Source organism: Rhinolophus ferrumequinum, chromosome 17 (genome assembly GCF_004115265.2).
Source record: "Rhinolophus ferrumequinum isolate MPI-CBG mRhiFer1 chromosome 17, mRhiFer1_v1.p, whole genome shotgun sequence".
NCBI classification, from domain to species: Eukaryota; Metazoa; Chordata; class Mammalia; order Chiroptera; family Rhinolophidae; genus Rhinolophus; species Rhinolophus ferrumequinum.
Genome location: NC_046300.1, coordinates 41,345,587 through 41,360,187, shown reverse-complemented (window position 1 = coordinate 41,360,187; position 14,601 = coordinate 41,345,587). Strand labels below are relative to the sequence as shown.

General features: G+C 36.8%; 1 protein-coding gene across 10 annotated transcripts in view; it reads right to left on the bottom strand.

Annotated features, from left to right (window-relative positions):
* The window catches only part of TMCC1 (transmembrane and coiled-coil domain family 1), a 179,147-nt gene that overhangs the window by 156,139 nt on the left and 8,407 nt on the right, over nt 1-14,601 (bottom strand). For 5 of the 10 annotated variants that reach the window (XM_033131568.1, XM_033131573.1, XM_033131567.1 and 2 more), the window contains one exon: nt 12,674-12,923. The exons of 3 other annotated variants lie outside the window; for them this stretch is intronic. The gene's annotated coding sequence lies outside the window, so the exon portion shown is untranslated. Of the gene's footprint in view, nt 1-12,673; nt 12,927-14,601 lie in introns of all 10 variants that reach the window. 2 more of the 10 variants (XM_033131569.1, XM_033131566.1) reach the window with 1 other exon arrangement.

Sequence of the window (14,601 nt, the reverse complement as noted above, 5' to 3'; positions counted from 1 at the left end):
TCTATTGTGCCTTCAAGATAAAATTTACAATAACCTATTGATGAAAGCAAACAGAAGTAATCTTTTGCAAAGATGTGGTTAGAAAGCAAATGTGTGAAGTGCAGCTATAACAAGCCTGAGCTCCACCCAGAAGAAGGCTTCAAAGCATTGCAGCGCCAACCACCATAAAAGTAATTTGCTAACCTTCATTTCCCTTGAGTTATAATAGAATCTATGCTTAGAGTCATTGTAAAGATTAAATAGAAAACACTTAGAACCTGGTATGCAATAAGCACAACATAAGTATTAGCTTAAAAAAAAAAAAAAGAAAGAAAGAAAAGTCTTAGGAAATGACAGGCACCCATACAGGCACTGGTGGCAGCACTCGGGTTCTCACTCAGTATGCTGCAGCAGGCGGTTCTCATTACCCAGGTACAACAACCTTAACTTCTTTGTGGGAGGTTCTTGCCACTCAGTTTTTTGCTCAGTCTGGTAAGAAAATTACCAATCGAGCCTAAATAGAAACAAAGTTATAGGAAGCAGGAAGAGCCAGTAAATTGAAGACAAAAGCTAATACTAATATGCAACTACTGTTCCTTATAGATTTAGAAAGCTCACATTTGTACAGCATGTTGTAGTTTCAAAGTACTTCTTAATACATCATCTCATTTGATCCTCAGCACAATCCTATGAGATCCTTGCTGTTATCTCCCATTTTATAGATGAGGGAAATGAGGCTCTTTAGTGACATTCTGAAGATCACACAGGCAGCAAGTGAAAGGGTTGGAACTTAAATCTCCCTACCACCGCTGCCTCTCTAAATGGGGACAAGTTTCACAACGCTAACACTACAGCTTTCAGTAGTCAGGATACGTCTGGTAACATTTGTAAAAGAAAAACGCTTAGAAGCAAAGCGATGTGTTAGAAAGTTTTGGCTATGTTTTTTTTTTAATCTAGAGAAATGATATCGAATTTTCATCAGTGGTATGTCTGGTGGATGAGAATATAGGGTGTCTCCCACTTTCAGTATTATACATATCAATAATCCTTGCACTTCTTAAAATACCATGTTTCCCCGAAAATAAGACCTAGCCAATCAGCTGTAATGCATTTTTTGGGGCAAAAATTAATATAAGACCCGGTCTTATTTAACTATAATAGTTAACTATTTAACTATTATTTAACTATAAGACTGGGTCTTATATAACATAAGATCGGGTATAATATAATATAATACAATACCAATACTTTTTGCTCCAAAAGACACATTAGAGCTGATTGTCCAGATAGGTCTTATTTTCAGGGAAACACGTTAAGTATGTATTATAATTATAACCAGGAAAAATAAGAAGGCTATCACAATAACTCAAAGGGGAGGCAGGGGAAATGATGAAAGCTTGGATTATAAACTCTGTAAGGGCAGGAAACCAGTTTGTTTTATTTACCACTATATCCCTAGTACTTTGTACAGTGCCTAGCACATATTAAGTGCTCAATAAACATGTCAGAATAAATAAGTGAATGAGTGAACAAATGAACATCCTAAAGGCTCAATGAAGAAAAAACATTTCAAAAGTAAAATATACACTCTTTGATTAACATCAAGGCCAGGAACATGAAGAAATCAAAGATAACCCCAAGTTTCATGGATTAGTTGGCTAAGTGAATCATAAGCCATTAATCAAGATAAGTAAAATTAGAGGAAGTGTAGTTATATGGGAATGCAAATAGATCATAGCAAAATGCCAATGAATTTGGTGGAAGACGTTAAATTTCAGGAACCAGTAGGGAGTTTAGGCTGAAGGTACAGATTGGGGAATCACCCACATGACGCTTATACCACAGAGCAGAGCTCCCGCACACCAGTTTGTAGCATCTCCCGCTCTGAATCAATAGCAGAACAGGGCATGCAGATCAAAACAGAATACAACCACTATTCTGGTGCCCTGATACCTTAACCTGATCTTCACCCCACTGATGTTTAAACTTAGATTATGAAATAAATATACTTTATGATTTAGAGTCATTCATTCTCATGTGCTTTAATAGGATACGAAGGCCCACGGCTGCATTTCATATTTTCACTATTTGCCACAGACAGAATTCTGGGCTCACAGATCCAGGGAAGATCAGAAATTCAATACACTTGGTATTATTTCTCATAAACATACAAAATTCATATACTGGTTTAATTTAATATTATTCCCTGGCAAACTGTCATAAAATAATGCTTTGTCCCATTCTACTGACTTCATAAAATTTCACTTTGAAACTTGAAATACTCTTGATAAAACGAATGCTTTGAGAGAGCACTCTTTATCAGTAGACAATATTTTTTACAGATGTTTATCTCATAAGAAGACAGAAAAAAGTTTTTTTTGGATTCTTTTTTTATCTTATTCCAGGATTACAACACACTTCCAACTATCTTCACCCATGCAAGTCTCTTCCCCCTCCAATTCATTCTGCCTATGAATTGGGGGAGGGGTACACCTCCCCATTTCCTTTGTTTCAACTCTACCTCTCAATATTCAGCCTTCGCATCTTAAAAGAACCTTACTCAAAACTAAGCTCGAAACGTCAACAAATGGGTAGGCTAGTCTCATTAATACAGAAACATACAATGTAAGACTAATTTGTCTTCATGCTTTCATTCATGTTATTTTCATCCCTGCAATGTTATCGCTTTTTTCCAACATTTATCCAAATAGAGGCCACAGATCAAATCCTCCTCTAACCACTTCAGTCACCTAGTCTTTCCCTTATTTGAATTTCAATAATGTAAATTGAGTGTCCTTCAAAAGTAAACTGTGTTTTCCTCATGTTGGAAAGTAGGCTTCCAGAAGAAAGGTGTCACATCAAATTCCAAGTCCCTAACAATAGTGAGCACACAGCTGGCGTCCAACAAACACTCACTAACTCTGCATCTTAGATTTGTGGCTTCCTGATCCTCCTTAGCCTCCACATTGTCATATACCAGAAAAAAAATATTATTTTGTTTTTAATTTTACTAGCAAATACTAGACCATCTAGAAGAATGCTAATGTGGGGCCAGTAAACACCGACATCAGTCTTAAACTGAAATTTATGGCCAAGTCTATCATCTCATGTCAGGACCATAAGAAAGAAAAGACTAATTATTAAAACACTGGAAAAGAAAGTTATTTTTGCAAAGTAGAAGAGAAAAAGGCAATTGTTCTTGCAGAATACTTGAAAGAGTAATGCAAATTCTCTTTCATACAGAGAAAGTATACAAAGAAACTAAGCAAACCCTAAATAAAATCAGATTAGAAATTTGACGATCATACCACACTTCTTCAGTACACTTGACATTCATTGTTGAAGCATGACATACTTAAAACACGAGGAAAATATATGAAAATGTTGAAAAATTGGGTCAACTGACCAGAATTTTCTAAATCTATCTCAACAAAACTATTAAAAAAAAAACACAAAACAGCTTCAATAGTAATTTTTCAGAACCTGAACTATACTGCACATGGTACCATTTAGGAAATATATATATAGCCAGAAAAATGACCAGTCAGTCATTCCATGAAGACCAAATATATATTTCCTATTTTATATATATATCTATATATCTATATATCTATATATCTATATATCTATATATCTATATATCTATATATCTATATATCTATATATCTATATATATATATATATATATATATATATATATATATCACTCCATCCTCTTTGGATAAATGCTAAGAAATGTACTTGTTGATAAGTATCTAGTCCCAACCTAGTGTGAACAGAAAATCTACTCTATCAGCGTAAAGAAAGAACATAGGGCCAAGTAAATAACTGAAGCCACAGATAGTGGGTTATTTCACAACAGTTGCTAATTCAGCCTATTTGGTGACTGTGTTTGTTTTCAAAAAGCTGACTTCAAGGCCATACTGAAACGAAATTTTAAAAAATAAGGCTAAGAATGAACTGAATCACTGAATCAGAACTACAAGGGACTCTAATGATTTTAAAGATGAGAAATTAGATTCTAATTAGGTCACACAGGTAGTTGGTAGCAAAAGCTAGAACTAGGCTTCTAATTCCTGCAATAGGCATTGACTGAGAGCCTAATGTGTGTGGAGAACTCGGCTAGGCGAGTGCCCCCTCTTGTATACCAAGATACTTCCCACAGATGTTTCAGAACATTTAAAACATTAATTTAAAACTTACATTCTCTCCAAGGAAATTTCTGTATTAGGGCAAGACAGTGTCCACATCTTGAACAAGCATGTTAAAATAAGCAGGCAAAGAAAAAAGCTTTAAAGTTGGAAAGAATTTGGAATTCCAAACAATTTACCCTTCCTGTCCTGGCTATGAAAATTCACATGCTGTTGTTTACCATTAAAAAGATTATGACCTTCAAAAGGCATCTCTACCCATGACCCAATACTTTAAGAAAAATGAGCCTATCCTGTTGGAAAAATGATCTGTTTTTGTCATATCACACTGAAGAATTAGTTCTGTCACAGGATTAAACTACAGCCATCTGAGCACAAAAGTCTAGGCAGAAAAAGAAACAGTACTGAAATTTGATAAACACCCCTCAGGAATATGGCATTTAGCTGTTTCAATGGCGTATTTCATCTATCGATCTCAAAACAAATGTTATTTACATTAGCAAGAATCAAAGCAGTGGCACTGTGACCCAATAAAGAAACATCAATGACCTAGAAGGAATTCAATACTGATGTTCTGAATTCAGCCCTCTGCTCTAAAAACAAGATCCGGTTTTATGTAATAAGAGAGTGGTATGATAGGAAATATATATTTGGTATTTGTCCCTGGCACAGAGCTCCTAAAGCCTTAGAATTTCCTGAGTGATAAGAGTGTCTTCTGCTATTTGTAACAAATTCCTTTCAACTATACCTGAGCTTATGCTAATGAGGTGGGCTCCAGACAGCTTCAGAATGGGAACCGGTTGCCAGAGGAGCCAAGGCATGTGATGAGAAGGTTGAAACAAATTTCATGCCCGGCTTCAACCAATGCCAATGATTTAACGAATTCATTCCTAGGTAAGGGAACCTCCACAGAGACCCCTAAACAAAGAGGTTTGGAGACTTCTGGATGATGAATACTGGGAGGTACTGGGAAGGTGGTGGGCCCAGAGAGGACAAGAAAACTTCCCATACCTTGCCCTATGCATCTCTTCCATTTGGCTGTTTCTGAGTTGTATCTTTTATAAAAAACCTATAAATGTAAGTAAAGTATTTTTCCCAAGTTCTGTGAGTTATGCCAGCCAATTTTCAAATGGGGGGGTCTTAAGAACCCCAAATTTGTTGCAAAGTATAGGTGGCCCACTTGCAACTGGCATCTACAATGGTGGCAAGTCTTGTGGAACTGAACCCTTTAATTTGTAGGATCTGACACTAACTACAGGTAGAATAGTGTCAGAATTGAAATGAATTGTTGGACACTGTTGGTGTTACAGAATTAGGCAATTAGTTGTGGTGGGGGGAAAAAACATACCAGTAGTTAATTCTTAGTCTGTATTTGTAAAGCTTGGAAATACAAATGGATTTGTTAATATTATCTCTCCCAGTTTACCTTGCCACATATGAAGACCCAAAAATGTAAGCAATGTTGTCAGAATAGTTATTACTAATAATAATTAGCATTAATTGTATGCCATCTATGTACCATGTCTGTGCCAGGCATTAAGCTTAGGATAAATTATTTCCATTGTACACAACTCTGAAAGGTAGATACTGCCCCCAGTAGCAGATGAGAAAATTAAATCTCATCGTTAAATTTCCCACTACACAAGGCGAGTGGCAGAGCTGAAGACTAAACCTACTTTTAACATACAAATCCATGCCTTCTTCTACACTATAGCTAACTTTACTTCTTATGTAGTATAAAATTATAAACTCTATCTAACAATCCTTGAGGATAACATGTCCCCAATTACACCCTTGAAAGACTTAAGAGATGGAAAGTCTTCTTCTGAAAAAAATAATATAAATAAAATAAAAATGAAATTCCATGTATAGATCTAGTATTCTATTTTTCTACTTCATACATTTTTAAAAACTGTCTTTTCAGCATTGTATTCTCTTGCTGGTTGGCAAACATTTAATTTTTGTCTTCCCCAGTTGTTAAGGAACTAAAGTCAGTAAGACTTCATCACTTTCTCATCATTCCCAATATTAGCACTAAGGAGAGAGGGTACTCGAAATCAGAAAATCTTAAGAGCTGGGAAGGACAAGAAAGATCACGTAGTCCAAACTCTTGCAGGGACACCTTTTATAATATCTCCAGAAGACAATCATCCATGCTATCTCTAATGACAGAGACCTCACAATTTAGTTGATTCTATTGCTGGACAAATCTTACTGGGCAAAAGGTCTACCCTACTGGGATGAAATTCACCTCTGAGGTACCTTCTACCTATTGTCTGTCCTCTGGAGCAATACAGATGTGGAGTCTGCTCCCTGTTGCTTAAAACAACTCTTCAAATATATTTAGATAGCTAAGTTTTAAATATTATCTTCTATACCAAAACAGCTCCTAATTCTTCAACTGTTCTTCATTAGATAGAGTGGTTACAGCTCTCAGTATTCTGGTCACATTCATCGAACAATTTAGATTATCATTGTCTCACTGAAATGTAAAATCCCTAAGTGGACACAATAATGCAGATATAATCTGACAGTACAAGAACAAAGGGACTATTACTTCTCTTAATCTAGCTCTGTCTACCTGTAAATGTTCATCAATGTTAGTCTCTTCTCAAAGCCACATCATACAATTACCTTACGTTATGGTGGCTTTTAAACAAAAAACAAACTATTTTGGGCCAGATCATTTCTGGCCCGAAGAGTAGGACCTTACATTTTTATCACACCTATCTTGCCACTTTCATACTTCATCCTGTCTTAGGTCACCTTGATTTTCTTTTATGTAACATATTAGACAACCCTCCCAGTTTTAGCGTCATTTACAAAATTTTGGGTAAGTATGCCTATTATTATACCATTATTCAAGATCTAGATCCATATAGCTTAGCAAAAGCAGAACTCACAAATCCTATAATCACACTGTGCTTTATAACAAAATAAGTAAGCAAACCAAATTTAAAACACTAATAAATTGGGAAAAGATATTTGCAACACATCTAGTAATAAGCTGATTTCATTACATAAATGGCTTCTACAAATTCATAAGGGGAAAAAAAGAAAAATCAATGAAAAAGAACCAAAGTCTAACATGAACAGCCAATTCACTGAAAAGGAAAGATAAATGACTTTTCATATAGATAAAAAGATCTTCAACCACACTCATAAAGCGCAATGTAAATTAAATCTAAATGTGATACCATATTTTAGCTATCGGAATGGCAAAGATCAAAATGTTTGATAACACGTCTAATTTGTAAGGAGTGCGGGGTGGGGGGGGGGGAAGCGCTCTCGTAGATTGCTGATGGGAACGTAAATTGATTCCAACTCTTGAGAGCACAATTTGGAAATACCTGTAAAAAATTTAATTATACCCACCTTTTCTCTGGAACATGGATATTCAATGAAGCATTATTTGTAATAGCAAAAGTGCTAGACACTTAGTTTTCAACCCAACAGCCATTTCTCCCTTCTTCATTAATCAGAACTCACGTTTTGTTCAGGGTAGTAATGTGCCTAACCCCTAGAGATTTCTCATGATTGGTTGAGGCCAAATATGGTTATCATATTTCTTTGCCAGATAATGATCACTTTCCCAGACAAGCTTGGGCTCAGGGGCAGCACGGTGACCCTCACTAAAATGTAAGAAATGTTACATAAAATGTACTGGTTGTCTTAATGCTGTGTGGGCATATGGGAAACCCAAAGAAATAAAATTATGTTAAATACATAACATGTAATACTATGCAGCTATTAAAAAAAATGATACAAGTTTGTAAGTAGTGATATATAAGGACAAAAAGCAAGGTGTATTCAAAAGCAACTGTTTGAATAGTAGGCTTCCATGTGAGTTTTTAAAAGGTGGGACATAAATAAATACATGTACATATATATGCATGTAAAATATCTCTGGAAGGATACACAAAAAACTGGTAAACTTGTTGATTCTAAGTGGGGGCTGGACATCAGAGATTAAAAGGCAGATATTTTTTCACTTCTTAATTGTTTCAAATTTGTGTATTTCTATTCAAAAAATGTTTGAAATAAAAATAAAAATTGCTTTTAGACTTATATTATGCAAAAGATAATGTGAAAACTGGTCAAAGCTGGTATTTCTACAAAATCCCTAAAAATCGTTTCTGGCACAGTGCCCTCTGGCCTATAATCAGTACTCAAATATCTGCGACATGAATTGCTATGGAATCTATCCGACACTGCCACTTATGGAGTCTAAGAATCTAAAAAGAAAATACTAAACTTCACATATTTGAACCTCTTTCTTCACATCAAGGTTGGTCAGATAATTGCTTAACTCTGTTTTCTGTCTTCTCTACAATATTTGAGCACTGACCTAATCATCAAAAGGAAAGCAGCTCACAATAGCCCTCTGGGTTTTCCATGTGCATACACAGCGTTACGACAATCAGTAAATAGTCTGAGACCACTAACAAATTTTGGCCCCAATCTGCTACTTCACTTCCATTAGAACGTATGCTCCATTCAGACAGAAACTTTTATCCATTGTATCTCCAGAACATACAACATATATGAAAGTACTCAATAAATATATTTTAAATAAACAAATGAAGAAAAAGAGGTCTTCCATAAATGCCAAGACTAAGTTACATCTAACCATAACCTATCTACTTTGGTTATTTGTACAAGTTCATCTGCCTGCGGATGCGCCATAAACTGGATACTTCTTCTTCTAAAGAATACATAGGAGTGGCTCACCTGCCTTTTTCGGCCATCTCAGGGCCTGTGGAGGACCGTGGGAACAGGACTTCTAAAACGACAAATATGTCTGGAAGGCTGTGGTCCAAGGCCATTTTTGCTAGCTATCTGCAGGGTCTCCAGAACCAAAGAGCGCACACAGCTCTTCTTAAAATTGAAGGTGTTTATGCTCGAGAAGAAACTGAATTCTATCTAGGCAAGAGGTGTGCTTACGTGTACAAGGCAAAGAACAATACTGTTGACTCCTGGTGGCAAACCGAACAAAACCAGAGTAATCTGGGGAAAGGGAACTCATGCTCATGGAAACAATGGCATGGTTTGTGCCAAATTCCGAAGCAACCTTCCTGCTAAAGCCACAGAATCCATGTAATGCTGTACCCCTCAAAGATTTAAACTTATTTGAAAAGTAAGTAAAGTGAATCTGTTCTCTTTTTTAAAAAAAGGATAGGAGTGTGAGAAGATTCTCACAAGCCCCTCTGACAGCCCAAATATTAGTATTTCATGTGTCTTACTGCCCTATAACCTAGGAAAGAAGAGTAGCTAGCATACAGCCAATTGGTTCCTAGACAATCCCCACATTTCTTCTTTTTCATAATAACTACTAAGGATGATTTGAAAATTCTGAAGGCATTAAACAAAAATTTAGGTACTAAGAACCAGTGGTTTAGAATACCCTAAAGATCTCAAAGTATATTTTCCAATATTATTGTAAATGAACAATTAATCAAGCCAGTTGCTAATACTATTAAACATTTTAAATCTTCTCCTGTCAAGGCCATTACCTAGACTTATAGATTGTTACCTAAGTGCCCAATCTCATCAGCATTTAGAAATGTTTTGCTATTGGAAAGGCAGCATCTCCAAATAGACTTTTACCTCCACTGACCCACTGAAACTAAAGCAGGGCCCCTCACAAAGTCCCCTGGTCTCCCCTTTCCTTGACCGATAGCTCAAGGATAGATCATTCCCCTGTGGCTAGAGCTCGGAATGTCCCTTGTCCCACCCAATTCCCCGTTTTAGAAAATTACCCTGAAACTTATGATTAATACCCTTCGGCTTACTGATCACAATCTCTGTGATCTAGCATTCTTTCCAGGCTACTGCGCATCCTGGATTGCCGACTCCACCAGAGAATCACATGGCCAGAGGGAAGGCTCCAGCAGACCCCCGGCACCTCTGGAGGAGTGCCCAGATTTTCCCTTAAATACTCCAAGCTGGTCTGAGACTGTTAAGGCAGTTTTTGGAGGTGTTAACCCCCTGCCTTCTCAGACCACCAGTGTTCTGATAATAAACGCTTGTTCTAACAGCCCAACTCCTGTACACTCCTCTATTGGCTGAACAGCGTAGGCCTCAGTTGGCCTCCATTTCGAACTATTCTTACCGAGGTTACCAGTAACTACCACAGCTAAATCAAATGGTTTTCAGCCTACATCTTAACTGTAGCATTTGACACAGTTGATCACTCCCTACTCCTTGAATCCTTTTCCTCATTTGGCTTCATGACACCCTCCACCGGGTTTTCTTCTGGCTTGGTGTTACCAAGTCTCCTTTGTTTTTCCTCACCTCCTCCAGGACCTCTAAACCGTTCTACTCCAGAGTTAACTTAAGTTCTTCAACCTCGTCTTTCTTCTGTCGCTGCTCACTCCCTTGGTGACCTCATACAGGCTCCTGAATCAATACAACCCATTTGTCAACACCCAGCAGTATACCTCCAGCAGATCTCTCTCCTGAATTTCAGATTCACAAACCCAACTACCTAGTCAACATCTCTACTAAGTCTAACAGGCGTCTGTAGTGTCATATGTCCAAAATTGAGCTCCGTTCTTCCCTTCCAAACTTGTTTCTCTTTCAGGCCTCATGTCAATAAATGGCATTGCCATCCTTCCCGGAACTCAGAGCAAAAACTCTGGAGTCATCCTTAACTTCTTCCTTTCTTTCTCAGGACACATCCAATCTATCAGCAAAGCTAGTTGGCTTTACTTGAAAAGAATATCCAGAATCAGACTATGTGTCACCATATTCACTGCTACCCCCAGTGCAAACTGTCATCTTCTCTCACTTGGGTTACAGCAATAGCCTCTGAAATGGTATTCCCGCTTTTGCCCTTGCCGAACTCACCACCAGTATATTACCAACAAACCAGCCAGAGGAATGACAATGTCAAAATGGAAATCAGATCATGTCATACCACTGCCCAAAACCCTCCAAACACTTCGCATTTCACTCAGTGTAAAAGCTCAAGTCCTACAAAGAACAACGGGACCAGCAGCAACTGAGAGCTTATTAGGAAAGGGCCCCACCTCAGAACTACAAAGTCAGAACCTGAATTTTAACAACTCATGTGCACATGAAAGTCTGAAAAGTAAGTACTTATATAAGGTATGACGATATAAGCACCACCCTCCCCAATCCTTGCCACTCCTCAGGCAAGCTTCTGTCTCAGGATATTTGCACTTGCCATTTACTATACCTGGAATGCTCTTATATTCTCTCACCTCTTTCAAGCCTTGACTCAAATGTCAACTTATTTGTGAGGCTGTGAACACTCAATCCTTCCCCTGAATATGTCCTATTCTTCTTTCCCGCTTTTACTTTTCTCATTAGAACTTGTCACCATAGGTTAAAAAACTGCATTTTTATTTATCTTATTTATTTTGTTATTATATATAATGTATAAAATAAGATCTAAGAAGGCAGAGATTTTTGTCACATTTTCTTCCCCAGAACACAGTAAGCACTCAATAAATATTTGAAATGCACAGAACAATAAACAAATAAGGTTTGTTTCAAAGCACTATCCAATAAATCATATAAAATGGTTCCTTACCACACAAACTGATGTTTTCTCAGCATCACATTCAACAAATCCACTTCTAAACTATACTGAGTCCTACAATGTAATTAGGCACTGTAACCACTGCTGTTTATCCATAATTAAGCATAGAGATTTAAAAATCTTATTCATGATTCATGATAGGACTGCATCATCAAAAAGTTTGCAGAAATAAAAAACTGAGTCTTTGAGTGAAAAGAAGAAAGATGCCTACAGTCCTCCACAATGCAATAACAATCCTTTATATCAACAAAATAGCCTTCCACACAGCCTTCTTATCTGATCCTCAACGATCCCATGAGGTTTGTGTAAAACAAATAATGATATGGGGGCGGCCGGTTAGCTCAGTTGGAGAGAGCGTGGTGCTAATAACACCAAGGTTGCAGGTTCGATCCCCGCATGGGCCACTGTGAGCTGCGCCCTCCTTAAAAAATAAATTAAAAAAAAAAATAATAATACACCCATTTTAGAGATGAGAAAACACATACTTTATCTCTCAAAGCATGGCAGTAATAATGTAAAACTGGGACTGAAGTCTCTTGATTTTGAGTTCAAAACTCTGTATCACACCTCTTCTTGCACCAGATTACAAAAGCATATAGCCATATGCTATACTAAAGATACTAAGCCTTCCCAAACCATCCAATGTCTGTGCAGAATGGGAACAAACTCAGTTCAATAAAGTCACAATCTCAACATGAGGAATAAGAATTCAAACTGCATCCTGTCACTTATAAGTCTAACCCAGAGTCCAATGACATTTAGGAAGAATGTAAGAAATTAGCTGTTACATTACACATCAAGAAAGTTCTTATTGAGTTATGACAACTCCTAGAAAAAAAGAGAATAGGATAAAAGAAGATGGAAGAAGTGAATGAATGAGAACTGAGTTCTACTGAGGAAAGTCATGATTATATCATTTTATACTGCTCTGAGTGCCTAAGTGATGGAATTTTGCAATAGAAGAAAAAAAACATACCTCCTCAAAATGCCAGTACAACAGCTTTCCTTTCTTTGCATAGATGAGGATGAAAAGTTGTAATCCAAAATGTCTCCCAAAAAGTTATTTTTTTAAAAGACATAGAAATAGAAGATCCACGTGTAAAGAGATCCAATCTGGGAGGATGGAGACTGTCTTCTGAATCTTGTGATCAAGAGCAGCTGTTTACCAAGTGTCAGCATCTGAAGAAAGTGCTAACTGTGGGTGTGTCTTCTCGAGAGAGTAATACCTGCTGGGACAGAGGAGCAAGAGAAGGAGAAAGAAATACTACTGAATGCAAATGACTGGCTGGCAAACAATTACCAGTCACCAGTCTGCAAAACTTTTCAAATTGATATTAGTCAACATTATAAGATCAAGTGGAGGTAACACAAGTGGGCAAGCCCAACTTACACTGGGGTTATCAATGACCGCAGCAATCAAAGATAGACTTCAGCAGGTGATCCAGCTCTCTGATTAAAATAAGCAGTATAATAAACAAAATATAAAAACCTATTTCATGTTTTTTATAGCAAGATGATGGTCATATCATACAACCAAACACAGACAAACAATATTAGGTAATCTGGCAAACAGACCAAGCTCTCTGGTACCTTATAAAACAAATTTTGTAGAACTACTAACGAAGATGTCTATGTCAGCAGAAAATATAGAATAATCACACAAAAATATATAAGTAGGTCTGGCAGAAAAACATAATGTGGACACTGAGTGACATCAAAGTTAATTTGACACATAGGGTGGTTTTGTGTACCCTTGTTAGATATCTTACAGAATTAGGAATCTGTTATATTTTGACAGCAAATTAAGGCAGTATTTCTTAATACCTGTCAAATTACGAACTACAGAATACATAGTAGGCTGAAATGAAATACAAGGAATGGGATTAACAGCAGGTAAGATAATGCAGGAAAAACAAGTGAAAGTAAAGACATCACAATAGAAACTATACAAAATGAAACCTGGGCTACAATACCAAGAAAAAAGAGCAGAGCATCAGCAAGCTATGGGACAAACTCAAGGAGCCTAATATATGTGTAATTGGAATTCTGGGGAGTGGGGTAGTGGAGGGGGAGGGAGGGCAGGATCTGAAGAAATAATATCCAAAATTTTCCCAAATTTGATGAAAACTATAAATCCACGGATCCAAGAAGCTCAACAAACACCAAGCACAAGAAACATGAAGAAAATTAAAACTCCACCAAGGAATAATCAAAACCAAATTGCTTAAAACCAGAGATTAAAAAAATCTTAAAAGCAGCCAGCGGAATACAGAGCGAGAGAAAATACTTGCAAATCATATATTTGGTAAGTAATTAATATCCAGAATATAGAAAGAGTGCCTATAATTCAACCACAAAAAAAAACAAACAGCTCAATTCAAAAATGTGAAAAAGACTTGAAGAGACATTTGTCCAAAGAAGACCTATGAAAGGCCAAATAGCATATGGAAGATGCTCAATATAGCTATTAGGGAAATGCACGTCAAAACCCAAAGAGATACTAACCTCATACTCATTAAGATGGCTACTAAAAAAATAGATAATAAAGAATAACAGAAAATAACAATGTTGGCAAGGCTGTGGAGAAACTGAAACCCTTATGCACTGCTGGTAGGAATGTAAAACGGTACAGCTGCTGTGGAAAACAGTATGGTGGTTCCCCAAAATTTAAACACAATGTCACCATATGATACAGCAATTCTGGTTATACAGCCAAAGGCAGTAAGTATAAGCAGAATATTGAAAAGATATTTGTACACCTATGTTGATAGCAGCATTATTCACAATAGTTACAACATGAAAAATACCCAACGTGTCCATCAACAGATGAACGGATACACAAAACGTTGTACATACCTACAATGGAATATTATTTGGCCTTGAAAAGAAAGGAAATTCTGACAT